The following is a 16,067-nucleotide window of genomic DNA, read 5'->3' on the forward strand; positions in this document are numbered from 1 at the left end:
CTTGTCCCCATCTTCGCAAATTAACCAAAAGTGGCACAAAAAAGAATGTAAAATAAAGCAAATCAATCAACTTTATGGATATACGAAAAATAACACTATGTGATGTAACACTATTTCTGTGTAAAAAATCTTAGGCATACTCAGACCATCTCATTATGGGGAGCAAGGGCCTTGATAAAAGTTCATCTGGCAAAGTAAAGCCCTCATTCCATCTCTCTGTTTTATTACATTGATGGGCACAAAACAAGATCGTATATGGAGTGCATCCTGACCCACCTAAAATCACTGTATTAGATGAATTCCAACTTCAGTGGCACCATTGTTCTCTGCTCGCTCTTTATTTCCCATCTCTGTCGTTCAAAGACTAATTTACGTATAAATGTGGTTCAAAACAACCACACAATTTATTCATGTGCAATTTATTCTGCAGAGACATACAGATAACACAACTAAAGAATAAAATATGTGGAGGTGTTAATAAGATATTTGCTAGTGGGAGAGTCCAATTACATAGGAAGTAATACACTACCCTTCCCCTACGTAGTTACTTGGAACTTTCGTCGGTTTGAAAATATTTACTTTTTTTCTATAAGAGCATAATGTTGTTTAACCCTCGGGTACTCGCGTGGCATCCCGTAACACGGATACTCGCGCGGGTGACAGTTGTCACCCATTAGGTATTTTTTTTATTTCGAAAAGAGTAATTATAGTATGGTGTATTTTTTTTGTTTTTTATATTTACAATATATTCTAGTTACATTTAAAGTATTTTTTAATTTTTTTTTGTATTAAACATTTGTTGCAAAAAAAATAATTCCAAATCGTTCTTTTATAAAATTTTGCACGGAAAAAATATGTTAAACTTTAGGCTACCATAACTTTTTTTTAATGCAGGGTAACATTGTAAATCTCTTTGCTCATCTGAAAGACAGCTTTATTGAGAACCTATAAAAATATATATGAACATATTTTGGCCTTTAATACATGGCAAAAAAAATCGCTCAAGCGTACTGTGCATTTTACATATAGAAAGAATATAGTCACAACAATGTTTGTTACTTGTAATATTTTTTTTACGCATGTTGTATATTGAAATTTTCAACGTAATAACTAGACCTATCTTGTCCTTACTTTGTTGCACTTTTTGGATATCAAGAATTAAATGGATGTTAAACTACAGAAATACATTTGTACATAAAATACTAAGAAGTCATCAATATTTTACAGTTGCAATGGCTGTATTGCTTTTGTCCTATTCCAAGCATTCAGTACAAACAATTGATGAATGATCATTACAGATATGACGTCCACATTTTTCACAATGTTTTCTGGTCGTTTTGTCTCTCGCCCTCCCACACAGATAGCAGCGACCTCTACTGTTACCTTGTTGTCTGCACTCAGGCTGTGGAGTTTCTTCGATTCCAAGAAGGGCCTTTCCTCTTCTCTTCAGATGCACAGGGATGAAAGGAAGCTGGATTCGACTTTCAATCAGAGGTTTTATAAGTTCCAACGCCAAACTTTGAAGGAATTCTCGTCTTGCAGGTGGTTTAGCTGCAGCATTGTTGAACTTGTAAATGATTGAGGCGTTGATCCCTGATATGTTCACCAGATTGAAGAATACAACCATTGGCCAACGTTTTGTGTTGCGAGATACATTGTATTTCGAACACATCTGGTCAAGAACATCTACACCGACCTTTGTTTTGTTATAAAACGTAATCATTTCGGGTTTCTGTTTATCACCGGTTTCGGCATCAATTGTATTATCATGATGCATGGTAGATAGCACTAGTACTGCTTTGTTTTTCTTTGGACAGTAAGATACAAGAGTCTTATTCTTGTGAAATGCAAAGAGAGATGAGGTAACTTCCCTATCACGACTTGCTTTTAGTTCTTGAGGAACCCCAATCCTGTTAGATCTTACAGTTCCGACCAAAGTGAGTTTTTTTTCTTCCAATAGTTTTTCTGCCAGTGGAATCGACGTAAACCAGTTGTCGGTTGTAATGTTGCGGTTAGTATTTACGATTGGCTCCACCATTCGAAGAGTTACTTCTTCCGATGAGTTTGATAGTTTGTAAGGTCCATTGGGCTGTGTTCCAGCGTAAACCTCTAAGTTCATGGCATACATTGATCTGGCACACACAAGGGCATATATCTTCACACCATACCTTGCCGGTTTTTTTGGCATGTACATTTTAAAAGGACATTTGCCACGAAATGCAACTAATTGTTCATCCACAGTGCAGTACTCACTCGGAGTAAAATATCGTTTAAAGTTTTGCACCACAAGTTCTAGGACTTCTCTGATAGGCGCAAGCCGATCAATTTCTCTTCTCTGCTGACGGTCTCTGATGTCATCAAAACGAAGACATCGCATGAGAAAATGAAATCTATTCTCACTCATGGCAAGATAACAGACTTCCACACCAGTTCCTGTAGAATTGTCCCACACCTGCTTACTTTTTTTCCTGTTGCTGCCCAAACAGCCGGTCAGTAGCAAAATGCCTATGAAAGCACGAATTTCAATAACATTCGTGTGTTTGGCGTCCCTGTCTCGGCTAAAATGCTCTTTTATATGGTCAATATAAATATTGGTTGATGTAACTATAGTTCTAATAACATTGTCGTCCATAAAAAGTACAAAGCAATCAAGTGCACTGCGTGCTTCCCTACCCTGTCCAGTTGGTCCTGGGAGCCGCAAAATAATGTTGTCAGCTCTGGTTCGTACATTTCTGGGCTGAGGAGGATAGTTTTTCCACATCATTACATTTCTAAACTTGTCTCTTACCATGTATAAATTTCCAAATGGGATGTCCTCTTCTTCACTGGATTCTTCTTCCGCATTCGGCGCCAGGTCATTTTCGACATTTTCCACTTGGTCGTTTTGCGGCTCATCTGCTTCCTCGGTGTCAGAAAGATCGTCCTGGACATCTAAATGGTCCTCTTCACCATCGTCACTATCATTCTCCACAACATCGTCCTCATCAGAACTCTCACCAAGCAATACGTCCAAAATAAGAGAGTCATTACACAGTCGCGGACGCTTTGGTGCACTCATAACGCCGTTAATCGCGCGGGGGACAAGTGTCACCCAACTGATTTTCAAGCGCAATAACACGGGCCACTCTTCACTACAGCGTACAAACGCACACTAGTCAGGTAGCTGAGAATGTAGGCGAAAGGTACTGAAGCCCCTCCCACTCCCCTCCTCCGCACTGCTTGGCGGTAACGAAAACAAAGGGGCTGGGTGACAATGGTCACCCGCGCGAGTACTGGAGGGTTAAGAATGGTTAAAAGATTTCTCTACACTAAATTTCTAAGTGAGAGTATTAGGGGGGGCCAACTTCTCCCTCCCCCCCTCATTTATGCACCGTATGCAAAGAGTGTGAATACTTTTTTGCTGAAATGGGAAAATGAACCACAGCAAGAAACTAATAAATTACGTCTGTTTTTATGAACAGCTGCAGAATTATCTACAAGCTTGTTGAAATTCACAATTTTGCTAGCTTGTACTCATTGGACGAAATACATAGAGTTAGGGATGGTGCTACAAAGAGGTTAGGGGGGATGAAACCCCCACAACAAATCTAATGTTATGGAGTCTGAATTACTAGGAATTATCACACCAATAATTCCACTTACACATCAGCAGGTTAGTGTTCGCTCATAAATTCAAGTTTAAGCAATATCTTTTTAGGGAACACTTTTGTTGTAGAAAATGTGTCTTGTTTGCCCCCCCTGGAAAAAAAATACCTTCCTTGCCCCTCCCTGGAAAAAATCCTGCAGATGTCCATGCCTGTTGGGGTTGTAAACATAGGGGCTGAAAAAAAGGCCTGTTATGGTCAGACAATTCACTTTGTTTTGGGATGAATTGACAGACTGCAAGGCATCATGTCATGATTCAAGCCTTGTGAGGATCAGCATTTTTCTTCTCTTTATTTATGCGGTAAACAGTGAAATGTAACAAGTTTCAAAGTAGACTTTGAAATTTCGGCTCATTTTGGCCATCAATACATAAAATGTAATTTCTAAAACCGCCAACGTTCAATTCAATAGCAAACCTTCAGATGTCAAAAACTAGTGCTAACTAGAAACCTATATGTCTGGGTATCTTTGGGCTTGTAGAGGAGCTTGCACAGAGAAGGAAAAATTATTTATTTATTAAAAATATCTCTTGATTTTCACAGGAGCATGTTGCAAAGTGATTTTTTTTTTCAACAAAATGTGTCAAAAGTCTGTTGATAGGTCACACTCGCACTTCACTGTTTGACAGGGTAAAGTAGTTGGACAGGGATCTAGACTAAAGCATTACCAGTATTTATAGTTGCTCTATCCTACGTTTTGAGTTTTAAATCTACTTTTTCCACAGATAGGATACTCAGGATGGGACCTACAGTTGCAAGTGAAATCTGAACCACTATGCACCTGTGACAAGTAGCTACTTTACAACACACCATAGGAAATTGTTTATGTCATGAAATTAATCAATTACAGTAGCACCTCGATAACTCGAACTTGAGGGGGGGGGGGGTTCGAGGTATCAACAATTTCAACTTACCAAGGTTCTAGTTATTGAGGGACAAAATCGCCAACTTCTAGTTATAAAGGTCTAAAGTTTACTACACTTTGACTTATTGAGGTCCGTAGGACTAAAACTTCGAGTTATAGAGGTGATTAGAATTTAACTTCGACTCATAGAGGTTTTCCATAGTCTACCTTCAAGTTATTGAGCTCGAACGAAATACCATAAACTGTACAAAAATTATCATATGTCTTATCAAGGTTTTATTCGAGTTGTTGAGGTTCGAGTTATCAAGGTCCCACTGTATTAATTTAGCTCAAGATTAACCTGGAGAACTATATAATTAGCTGTCAAAATAAATATAAATTAAACATTTTCCAACAACTGAAACTTCAAATAGTCCACATTCCTAAATTAAAAGAGACAGACAAATTTTCCATCATGCTTCTAAATTACATAGTCGCCGAATAGAGTGACTTTTTGTCCAAACACAACTAGCAAGCAATTTTGGTCGATAATTAAGTTAGAAGTATTATTTTAAAATTTGTTAGTAATAACTCCTGCAACCAGATCAAAAGGTATTCCTTGACTTTTACAAAATTGCAGATTTAGAAGAGAGGGTTGATCCAAACACTTACTCATGTGTATGTGTGTGTGTGTGACAAAAGGTTTCTAAAAACACAGGAAATTTTGAAACGGAGGAACATAATTTTAGAGTATTTGAAAGTAGAATCCTTAGAAAATATTTCGGCCTAAAAGGGATGAGGAGGCAGGTGAGTGAAGAAGGTTATATAATTTAGAATGGTATAATTTGTATTAATGTCCAGATATTATTAGAATAATTCAATCAAGAAGACTTAGGTGGGAATGTCATGTGCCACAAATAGGAGAAGAAAGAAGAATTTATAGGATTCTTGTTGGGAAACCTGATGGTAAGAGACCTGTAGGAAGACCAAGATGAAGATAGAGGGATAACGTTGAGAGGGACCTAAAGGAAATTGGTAAAGATGGAAAGCTTGTGTTGGTGCAGCCATAAACCTTCGGGTTTAAGGAGGCTAGAGAGTTAGCTAGTTAGGTATGTAGAAGATAAATATTGTTGCAAGAGATTAAGTCATGGAAATGAATAGTACTGAGGATGCCATTACATACGTTATATACTGCTGAAGAGATGGGTAGGTATATGACTTGAAGATGGCGTTCAATGGATGATGCTCATTTCTGCACTTGTCTAGGCACATAGCATAGCTTGCATAGCTTGATGTAACATCTCCAAAGAAATCTGCCCTATTCTTCAGTTGTAGAGATCGAGTCGTCGGGAACTAATGCCGGTCCTGTCCTGATCTCACTTTAAACTGTAGGTCTGGTCTTGATCAGCCTTCAAACTCCTGCTACTCCTCTTAGGAAGGCTGCTTTCACCACTAGAAGGAAGGCTGCTTTCTTTGTATGTAGCAGATGCATCTGTTTCATTTGAACTGCAAAGACTGCAAAGTGGTACAGGCAGTGACGTGCGGTGACGACACTTGGGGTAGAAGTCAGTGGTGTGCTCAAGGGGGTTGGGGGTTGGTGTGGGTCACACCCCTCCCCCCTTTAGGGCCCAGTATTCCTAAAAAAAGAAGAATGTCAATAACAGGAAAAGATTGCAAAATGATGAATGAGTACTAAAAAAATGTACACGTAAACCCCACCCACATTAAAAAAAAAATGATTTGATTTGGCTCTAAGCCAGAGATCCTGGGTTCGAATCTTGACCAAATCGTGCAATCAATCAATTATTTGATTTCATTTTTGTTACTTTGCGTCGCTTTATGTCACATTTGGTTAATTGCGAAGATGATACGATTAAATTAATGAAGGGACAAACACAAAGAACACCTATGCCCAGGTTGAGGTTCGAACCCGGAACTCCTGGTGTTGTAGCGTGCTGTGATAACCACTCCCCCGTTGGTTGATTTGGTGTTTTAAGTACACTTTGTGCACATAAACAAAACAGGTAAGAAAACACAACACACTTTTTTGTAGTTTCTTCAATGATATTCATTTGACTTTTTGAGTTCTGAGATACATTTTTCATTCCAAATTATTTCATTATTCACTGAAACACATAGGACAAGAATGCACAGTCATCACGGGTTCGAATCCTGGCCTGGATTGTTCATATGAGGTCCCTTCATCAATTTCATCATATCATCACTCATCTTCATTTTCGCAATAACCAAATGTGGCAGAAAAGCGAAGTAAAATGAACCAAACCGTAACAATATAAACACACGTTCTCTTGCCCAAACAAATAAATACATCCATATTTATGACTGTTAGTGGCCAAGAGTAGTATATTTAAATAAAACCCTACTAAAACGAGAGTGAGAGAGAGCCTGAGCACATATTTGTAATTTAATCATTATATATTCCATATTTGAAAAAGAAGCATAACATTATTGTCTGCACATAACACGTTTCCATTTCATAAATAATAAAACTACATCCCATATTATACATACATACATATTGTACAACGTGTAAAAGGTTGTGTAAATACAGAGAACATAAGTACTGCAGAAAATTTTACCCTGAGTTCTTTAGAGGATTTACAAAAAAATCTATCTGTCCTATAGGAGATAGACTGGGGGACCTGAAAGCCTGGGCTTTCAACCATTTCAGCGGGGGGGGGGGGGGGGGGGGGGGGGGGGCAAGGGAGGTAGAGGTAGAAATCTTCCTTTTTCCTTCGGGGGTCGTTTCTACCTGGAAATTGGTCAGGTGGAGGAAGAGCGAGCTAGGGTATCCAGCCAGCTTTGCCCGCGAATCACACCGATGGACGAGAAGCGCATGGAAAAGAAAGTGTTGCATATGAACTGTGGCTTTAACAAGACAATAAATATTGTGATTTGAATATAATTTGAGATGTGAGATTGATCTATCTCTGCTAGACTAGCTACTCCTCAGTGCACGTCACTGGGTACAGGTAGCTCTCGGTGGAAAACCCCACAACAGAACAGTGTCAACATGGCTACCATCTGTGAGGGCCTCTTTTTTCAATTGGAGAGGGATGCAAGGCCATTTGTACCGTATGGCATTGCACTGGAGAACCAACCATGTTCAGTCTGGACACTTCTGAGTTATAACAACCTTAATGGGGTCGTTATTTGTCAGAAATGTCCGTGAAATTTTGAAAATAAATAGTGTTTATGTGAGCTGCCACAAAGCAAACTTAAGGACTAAAATTTATGCATAACTTTTACTTTTTTCTTGAATGGTGTGCTTAATAGTTAATAATAATGTACAGTAACCATGCATTTCAGTACACAAACTGCATGAAATGAAAGAAATTATGAAAAACAGTTGTGTTGGATGTTACTCCATCTGGTAGATCGAATAGCAGTTTCCACAAGGATATAATAATGAATAATAATAATAATAATAATTTGAAATGAAATTGGTTTATTTAATTATAATTGTATAATAATATCACAGGGCCACAAATTAAATTCAATTTAATGTTGTTTTTTGTTTAATAGGTGAACTTTATTATTTGTGCCATGCTGATCACGAATATGAAATTCGTTTTTCTCTATCACGCAAGGTTTTCTTACAAATCAAATTTCAAAATTTGGGCTTTGTCCAATATTGCATACTGTTTTATTATATTTTTTCTTTTCTTCAATCAGAATAAGTAGCTTATCACACTAAACGCATCAACATGTTTATTTTAAAATGAATATAGACAGACACAAAGGACCCATATAATATAGAAAACGACATATAGCAGTATATAATATACACACAAGAAAATAATTACACAATACATACTTTTCAGTTCTGTTTAGCACGCTTTCTTCTGTAAGCTTTCCTAACTTTCTTGTGATTTTTTCTGGCGTTTCTCTGTACAATGCCCAACAGTAGTCAGCCATCATGCTAACACTCCAATGTCCTTGATACCTTTCCTCCATATCCCTCATGTCCTGATGGAACCGTTCGCCTTGTTCCTCACTTAATTCACCGAGATTTTGTGGAAAGTTATCAAGGTGTGAATGCAAAAAATGTAATTTGAGATTCATGTTACAACCCAGCTCTTGAAATTTAAGTAACATATTCTCAACAACTTCTCTGTAATCAGGACTTTTGTGGTTCCCCAAGAAGTTCAACACTACACTTTTAAATGCTATCCAAGCATCTCTTTCAGCTACAGTCATTGTTTCCTCGAAGTCTTTATCATTCATTAATTTCCTAATGTCTGGTTCAACAAAAACACCTTCTTTCACTTTGCCGTATGACAGGGATGGAAATTTGTTGCATATGAACTTGAAACATTGTCCTTCCTTGTTAAGTGCCTTCACAAATTGTTTAATCAGCCCTAATTTGATATGAAGAGGGGGAAGTACAACTTTCTCAGGACTGACTAAATGTTGTTGTACGATGTTCTTTGAACCCAGGTTCAACGTTTTCCGTATTGACCATTCTTTTCTTTCCCAGTGGTAATTTCGTGCCCTACTATCCCACTCACAGATGTAACATGGCATTTTCGTATATCCACATTGTAGTCCAAGTAAAATGCTCAAAACTTTAAGATCACCACACACCAACCAACCAATCATGGTCCTCATATTTAATTTTATTAAGAACAAGTTGCATATTGCTGTAGGTTTCTTTTAGTGACACAGAATGAGCAATAGGAACTGAGAGGAACTTATTTTCATTATGTAACAGAACAAATTTTAAACTTGTTTTATTCGAGGCAATGAATAGCCTCCAATCAGTTGAGAGACAAGGAAAATTTAACTTAGTCAGCAAACCGGACACATCACAACAAAACATGAGAGAATGTTGTTTCGAGAAATAAGGCACAAACACTTTTTCTCGGTGTCTGTACCAGGAAAATGTTGTTCCACAAGCCAGCAAAAACGAAGAAGCTCAGCTGATTCTTTACATAAATTTAGGTCTCTAACTAAATCATTGAGTTCGCTTTGAGTGAACGGTATAGGGTCACGAGATCCGTGAGGGGGTCATAAATGTCATCTGTCACTTCACTTCCTTCCACTGAATCACTTAGTCAACCAGGATCACTTACACACTCAAGACTTGATGGAGGTGTCGGTACAGGCAAGTCTGGACCGTGCAACACAGGTCTCATTGCAGAGGGAATATTGGTATATGCTATCCTCTTCTTGTTTCTAATATTTCGACCTACAATTTTACAGGAACAGAAGTAACAATCATTGCTGTGATCCTGAGGCTCCCTCCACACATAGGTAATGCAAATGACATAGATGGCCAATTTCCCATGCTCTAGTTTCGTAAAGATTCCACACATGATCTACATACCTTGTGTGGGGCCCACGATTTATCTTGATCTCCTAGTTTCATTTTAAAGTATGCGTAATATGCTCTTCTTACAAAATCTGTAATTTCCTGTCTCTGTACCCGGGGAACAAATTCACCGCAGATGTAGCAAAACACATGTGGGCTATTCAGACAACCACTAGATGCCATGGCCACACCACAGTAATATACCACACTGAACAACCAAATGTTAATGTAGGAGATCAACGTATCTTACATACCATGGAAGAAAATTAGGACTTTTGACAGTTACATATAAAATTAATTTCAAATGATATATCAATGTTTTACATAGTATTATTTGCAGCATTTAGGCAAGAAACATATTAATTAATTTAAATAAAATAAAACTTCTCTATATTTAAAGCTTATTCGTCTTTATTACTTGTTGAATAATTTTGAAACGTACCAGTGACATCTAGCGACAATCACTTCAATTGCACTGAAACATGCATACCACAACCCACATATATAAATTGTTAATTGTAAAAATTCTTGCGTGGTGTGAGAAAACTAATGCCAGTTTAAGCATCAGCAAGTTCAAATACATGTAAAACACCCAAAATTATAAAAACAACAGAACCCATGCGGCCATGTGAAATTATTGCAACAATTATAATAATAATTATTATTATTTCAACCCTCACTGGCCTGATCCCCCGCCCCTATAAAATTTTCTGTCGACGGCCATGCTATCCACCCTTCACAATTTGTCTCTCATCCACGAACATCGTCACTTTTAACCTAAACAAGCAAAATATCAAAAAAATGAATAGGAAAATGCATCGTGAGTGTCAGAAACAATTTTGGTGAGATTTGGGTCCAAATCTTTTCTGGAATTAACATGTAGGCCACTAAAAATGATGGTAATTAGTTTTGTGTTTGTGCCAATTTCTGTAATGTCTTTATATTTTGATGTAAACCCATTATTATATAGATCAAACATGAATACTTTCTTTTTCACAAACTATGAAATCTATCTTATATCTTAAAACAGTAATACTACTTTTAATTAGGCTTTTTATTTATGAGCAAGATAATAGCGATTCTTCCTCTATATTTTCATTTGCTTCCGTATTGCTCCAGGGCCTCTATTTATTAAATTTCATGCAAGCTTGAAATTGTATTTCTCATTAACTAACACCTATAGGCCACGGTGGCTCAGTCGGTAACATGCCTGACTACCATGCTAAAGGTCCCGGGTTCGATCCCTGGCCGGTTCAAATCCGGGAACTTTTCTAACGATGGAAGCGGCCCCGGCGCCCACCCAGCGTCGAATAACATGGGTACCTGGGGGAAACCCTGGTGGGGTAAAGGCGGTCAGGGGCGTGATGCTGATCACATCACCCCACTCACGACCGGATCAAGAAAGTGTGGGGCGTTACCCCCACACGCCCTATACGCCTTCATGGCATGATGCTATGCACAGGGAGCACTTTACCTTTTTACCTTTACCTTTAACTAACACCTACGTGACATAATTTCCTGTTGACTAATAGTCTGACATTCCATCAAAATTGGGAGAAAGGAAATTACATATTACTCCAGAGATGGCAGCACATTATATTAATATGCAATATAATGAAAATGAAGAAGTTCATCTAAATTTTACGAAAATATTTATACTCTCTAAAATGTACTATTTCAATGTTCAATTTTTAATTTGTGAAAAAAATACTTTACTCCCATGCACATTTAATGGAGATAAACCTTTATAATTTGAAGATTGCCTTGACTCATCTAAAAGAAAAAGAAATCTATCTGGCACAAAACTCATTGGAAGGATAAGGGCTAATCCCTAAATTAGTGAATTAAACTATTCTCGAAGCTTTCCTTGCATTAAGTAATAAAGAAAATTATCCTGGAATGTTGTGAGAGAATGTTGTCATGAATAACTGACACTTTAATCCAGTGAGAATAATCTGAAAAAGTATAGGATCTTAATGTAACCTCTAAACTCTCTTTGCTGGTGGTTTCAGTAGTCAAAACTCTTTTGAAGGATAAGGAATTATCCTAAATTAGTAAATTAAACTATTCTCGAAGCTTTCCTTAAATGGAATAATAAAGAAAATTATCTTGGAATGTTGTGAGAGAATGTTGTCATGAATAACTGAAACTTTAATCCAGTGAGAATAATCTGAAAAAGTATAGGTTCTGAAAGTAACCTCTAAACTCTCTTTGCTGATGGTATCAGCAGTCAAAACATTTTGGAAGGATAAGGGCTAATCCCTAAGTTAGTGAATTAAACTATTCTTGAAGCTTTCCTTGCGTGAAATAATAAAGAATATTATCTTGGAATGTTGTGAAAGGAGTGTAAGGGGTGCTCCTTCTACGTAGTGCACCCAATAGTCAACCTAACTTCCACATAGTACACCCTGAACTGCAGACTTACGAGGCTCTGGTGACTGGCCCCATATCGCCAGTATAATTCTGTGTCCTCCTGTGTTTTGTCCTTATTTGTGCTGAGTGCCCTTTTTAGATTCAGCTTTTAACCAAGGTAAGGAAGTTTTAGTTTTCAGACACACTTTTATTTTTGTTATGATAAGTAGCTGGACCCCGTATAATGTGACGGATGCAAAATAGCCTCAGTGCTCATGCACTCAAAGAGTTTTAATTCACATTCACACATACACACACGCACACACACACACACACACACACATGAATAACTGAAACTTTATTCCAGTGAGAATAATCTGAAAGAGTATAGGTTCTTAAAGTAACCTCTAAAATCTCTTTGCTGGTGGTTTTAGTAGTCAAAACTCTCTTGAAGGATAAGGAATTATCCTAAATTAGTGAATTAAACTAGTCTCGAAGCTTTCCTTGCCTGAAATAATAAAGAAAACAGTAGCAAAGAGTGACATTTTTATGTAGTCATCGCAAGATTTGCCAAACGTCAGGGTCGATCTTTCAAGAGAAAGGTGCAAGGGGAGGGGGGGCACAATATTTCTCTGCGATAAATGCCAAAGTCACTGCCAATTCAATGTAAACGCTCATACCACAGAACTTACAACTACAAAAGACACATAATTCTATCCCATACAACGAGAATTATTAAATATGATGGGAACTGAAATGCAAACATCTCAATTGTCACATTTAAAGGTAAGAAGAACCTTTATGGTTCACCACCAATTGTTGTCTTGATAATGAAAAGCAGATTCATATCGTTCAATGTGTCCTTTTCCTCTTAACAAGTGGACATAGCAGACATTCGAGTGGTGTGCCCAGGATTTTTGAAGAGGGTGGAGGGGGTTACATGTACTTTTTAGTAGTCATTCCTGAAGTCCCCATTCTGCCATCTTTTCCCACCTTTTCTTTATTTATTTTCAAAGAATATTGAGCCTAAGCAGAATTATGCCCCTCCTTTAGCATGCCACTGGACACTCGGAAGAATCTTGATGACTCCAGACAAACCCTGCCATGGCTGTAAACATGGGGATGGGGGTTGAAAAAAGAGCCTGTTATGACCCAGACCTTCAAGAGTGGGGGTAAAGTACAGGTCGTTGGACCTGTATGCCTGTTCGGAAGCGTTCGGCTGTTCTCGGCACTGGCACAGACCAGAGAGATTCGCTCCATTCTGTGATGAGCTGGGCCGACGAACACCATTCCCTTCAATATGAAACTTGGCGGGAGGGTTCAGCGCGAGGGCTAGTACTGGGGCCTTATTTCGATGCGCAAAAAGATTAGCGAATCTCTTGCGTATTTCGAGCTGTTTCATGCTGTCGCTTGGCTTATTTCGCACAAATATGCAAGTATTCTGGTTTATTATTTTTACTGCTTCTCTAAAATATATAAAATGCAATATTTTTATTATTTTGCTTGGTCATCGCCTCTGAAAGAAAATTATCTTGGAATGTTGTGAGAGAATGTTGTCATGAATAACTGAAACTTTAATTCAGTGAGAATAATCTGAAAAAGTATAGGTTCTTAAAGTAACCTCTAAACTCTCCTTGCTGGTGGTTTCAGCAGTCAAAACTCTTTGGAAGGATAAGGGCTAATCCCTAAATTAGTGAATTAAACTATTGTCGAAGCTTTCCTTGATGGAAATAATAAAGAAAATTCTCGTGGAATGTTGTGAGAGTATGTTGTCATGAATAACTGAAACTTTAATCCAGTGAGAATAATCTGATAAAGTATACCTTATATTTATCCATCTCTCTAGGTGAGTTTTTAATATACAGCATAGATCAATGCTTTCCTTTCCATGCAGGGCCTCCCCGATGGTGCAGTGGTAGCGCCATTGCCTTGTAATCAGGGCTGTCCCAGGTTCGATACCCGGTGGAGGCATATAGTGGTTCGGATCCCAATTTAAACTCTAGGTCCCATCTCGATTAGCCTTACTGTGCATAAAGTGGACTTAAAACACCAAATCAATCAAACTCTTAACATGCTGAAATCCAATAGCTCCCTATAAAGTTTATTTTTTAAAGTTGTAAATTTTTGGTTTTATGGCACTACTCAGTTTAAAAGTGCTCTTATAAGACAAAGCTACCCGAGTTATTATATAAAGACAAAATTTAGTGGACTGATTTACTTACCAAATAATAGCTCAAAGCCTGGACGTGGGAGACAAGAATTTGTCAAAAGTTACCTGTTCATATCTTGAAAACAATCAGATGTGAAGGTTTAAAATTGTCTGCATTTGAAACATAGCAAATACTACTTGAATATGATATTGTCTATATTTTCCCCCTCCTGCAATGAAAGAAAATAAAACAGCTTCACCTCCAGATTGCAAAACTTGAACAACATCGCTATTCAGTATTATAAAATAATGCACTGGGAACATTTATCCTTATCCACAGACCATGGTCTAAAATCTCTTAAAAATTTAATTTTTTTATAAATTAGAACTCTTTCAGATACTCTTAGCCTCATGCATTCAGAGATGTTCTTTGTAGTTACTTAGACACAGCTGTGTGAGCCAAGATTGATTGATTGATTTAAAAATTGTTTGGGTGCGTCGGCACTAAAGGCCATTTTGCACCCTTCTATGTATACGGGGTAATAGCCCCTTATCTAAAATTCTGACTCAAATCTTAAAAAGGGGTGTAAATAGCCCCTTGTGAAAAAAAAATTAAAATGCAAGGTTGTAAAAAGACCTGCACGAGACAAACACAACACATTAAAAAGTCAGAACAAACAAACTAAAAACCTCCTTACAGACGGTGGAAGAGTCCAGCTCTTCGTAAAAAACTAAAGACATTTGATAAAATTCTGCTGTCATCACCCAAGAGGGACAACAAACAGCCGGAAAGGTTAAAAGTCTGCCGGAGGTAAGCAAGATCGACACATTCGTATGCTTAAAGTAACATTACAAACACGACATAACAGAGGGTCCAGCCCTTGTAGCAAGTGACTATGCGTAAGACGGCTGTGTCCTAGATGCATGCGGGTTAGAGTGACTTCTTCTCGCCGAGAGGGACGGGACTTGGAACGCCAAGCACCTGTGGTGGGCTTAACAGCGTGAAGCTTGTTCCCCGTTTCCGTATCCCACTCGGCCTGCCAAGTGTCAAGAAGGCGACAACAGAACACGTTCTGCAGGTCGCTAGCTGGCAAAAGGTGCATCTGCAGACTTGGCGGCAGCATCAGCTGCTTCGTTCCCCTGAATGCCCACGTGGCTAGGGACCCAACAGAAGTGTACATCGGCACTGGCAGACAAGGACACATGCCATCTGAATATGCATTGCGCTACCGGATGCCGGGAATACGGCGAATCCAGGGTCTGCAACACGCTAGTAGAATCACTGCACACAAGGACTTTCTTCAGACCATTGACGTCTGCAAAGTCCAGTGCCTTTAGAATGGTGTACAACTCTGCCGTATAGATGGAACAGGCAGGATGTAGCAAGTAACTGGAACTTTGAGAGTCTAGGACGAAGGCGCAACCAACTGATTCGAATGTCTTGGACCCATCCGTGTAAAACACATTCAAATTGGGGTGCTTCGCACGAAGTTCTAAAAACCGTTGCTGGTATACAACCATTGGTGTTTCTACTTTTGGAAGGGCAGTCAGAGAAAAATCGATAGAAGGTGCAGGAAACTCCCAGGTAGGGAGAGGCGGAATGAGTGGAGAGACGCCAGGAAGATCACTGTCAACACTAAGTGCTGACAGGATCTCGTCTGCACGAACACCAAATGGTCTAGTGACACTAGGGTGGAGCCGATACCTTGCCAGCCTACCCTCGTCTGAGATGGTGTGGAATGA

This window comes from Lepisma saccharinum, chromosome 6, assembly GCF_977018435.1.
Source record: "Lepisma saccharinum chromosome 6, izLepSacc3.1, whole genome shotgun sequence".
NCBI classification, from domain to species: domain Eukaryota; kingdom Metazoa; phylum Arthropoda; class Insecta; order Zygentoma; family Lepismatidae; genus Lepisma; species Lepisma saccharinum.